Genomic DNA, 2,258 nt, shown 5'->3' with positions numbered 1-2,258 from the left:
TATGGAGAAGCACAAGCAGCATTATTGGCGGCAGAATTATCTTCTTCTCTTAAGCTTCCTTCTGTCATTTTTTAAGGCGACTCTCTTATTGTCACTCTTGCCATCAATAATCTTGCAATTACTCAAGACTAGCATATTTCATCTCTCATCTCTAATTTTCCTACTATTATTCCATCCTGTACTAGCTGGGCAGGTAGTTATGTCAACCGAAGTGTAAACTTTTGTGCTCATCATGTGGCATCTTGAGCCGCGACTAGATTTTCTTCAAGCTGTATTTCCAATTTTTCTACTTTGAAGGATCCTATTCCTACCTATTTTGGAAAGGCTTTCGCTTTGTCTTTTCTGATTCCTTAATGTTCTTTCTTATCTTCTATTTGTACTTAAAAAAAAAAAAAACAAAAAGATAGTCAAAGTTTAATGTTGACCAAATGAAAACTTTTCAAATATATGTATTTTGTGGACTTGTACATTGTAGAAAATCACGTAAAACTATTTTTTTATTTTTTATTTTTCTAAAGATGAAGCAATGACAAATTAGAAATTTCGGTGCCTACAACACTGTTGCACCGCTTAAGCTTTTACCAAATTTCCAGATCTATGCCATAAATCTGCCTATAAATAGTTCTCGGCAAGACATTATTTTTTTCTTTCAAAAATTTCACTCTCCCTCACTCGTACGAACAGTTCTCAACTATATTAAATAAATAAAAAATAAAAAATAAAAAAGCCTTTATATCTTAAAACTTTGGTGCAATATCAAGTGGGATTGCTAGGTATAATTATTTTATCCTTAGTTTATGTCAATTCTAGTTATTAAAATTTAAATTTTGTCGATATAATGTATAAATTGTAAGGGAAAGTGTGATTGAATATCTTAAAGAATGATATTATATTTAATCATCATTTTAATATTACAAAAGCATCGGTGTGCAGCCTAAGTATTTTACAATAGCGACGTTTTTGTTAAATCACCACTTATCCTAAAAGCTTAAGTTGATAGGAAAATATAAATTTAATCATTTAATCAATACTTTAACAATTTTAATGCCAAAATAATATTAATATATGTTGTTATGATGTCCAAATAATATTAGGATTTTTAGATATGTCATTATGATGCCTAAGTTGTATTATGAAATTGAAAACATGTCGTTATGCTGCCTAAATTTTGAGGATAAAAGTTAAGTATAGGAATAATGTCTCTCGAGTTATTTTAAAATTATAAGATTTAAAATAAGGCTTAAGAATAGGAAATAAAGAATATAGGCTAATGTAAAGGTACAATATTAATGCATAAAGTATACGAAGATGTGAAATTCATCTAAAGAGTATAAGCCTAAACTATAAGTTCAAACTTACTGATCCTGTATTATTTTACAAAAACATATTATATATGATTTCTTGAACCCTGTTATTTTGATTACACGTATGAATATATTTTAAGATGTTTTACATATGTGTTAAATAAAAATATGTTTTCAAAGGAAATGATTTATGAAAATATATTGAGTTTTGGAAGGAAAACGCAATTTACAAAAATGATAATATTATATGAAATTATGTATAAATGCATGCAAAGCCCAGCGGCTAAGTGGAGATTATGCGCTTAACACCCTGATGCTAGGGAAACAAAGTTTTCTAACAGACTAGCGGTTAAGTAGGGTCACACGTTTAACACCTCGAAGCTATAAGAGAGATAAATTATTAGCAACTTTGCAGTTAAGTGGAGTAACACTTAGCAAACTCCTAAGGATAAATAAGAGTATAAATTCACTTATTATTATGATGATATGTTATTTTAAGCATGATATAAACTATTTGATAAACAACTAGTATTTTCGAGCCAAAAAAAAAAAACAAAACTAGAATCTGATTAGAGGAATCTAGAAAGATAGACCGGCAGCGTTTGATAAACAACTTTACTCTCTTCCGCTTCTTTTCACTTATGGTAAAAAAAAATCAACTTTAAAACATTTTAACTTTTTTTTTTTCTATAACTTTTTATATCACATCAATATTTTTTATTACTATTCAAATAAAAAAAATTAACTAAAAAACAAAACTTTTTTATTTTTTCATACAAAAAATTACAAATTTCTTCTACTTTAAATCACATCAATCACATTTTATTACTATTAAAAAAAATTACTCCTAAAAAATGTTTACCAAACCGACCGACCGAGTAAAGCAAAGCTATCGCTCTCTTGAAGGAAAAAAAAATATATATATATATATATATAAAATGCTGTCATAAAATA

Source organism: Alnus glutinosa, chromosome 2 (genome assembly GCF_958979055.1).
Source record: "Alnus glutinosa chromosome 2, dhAlnGlut1.1, whole genome shotgun sequence".
Lineage (NCBI taxonomy): Eukaryota > Viridiplantae > Streptophyta > Magnoliopsida > Fagales > Betulaceae > Alnus > Alnus glutinosa.
This window is presented reverse-complemented; position numbering follows the sequence as displayed.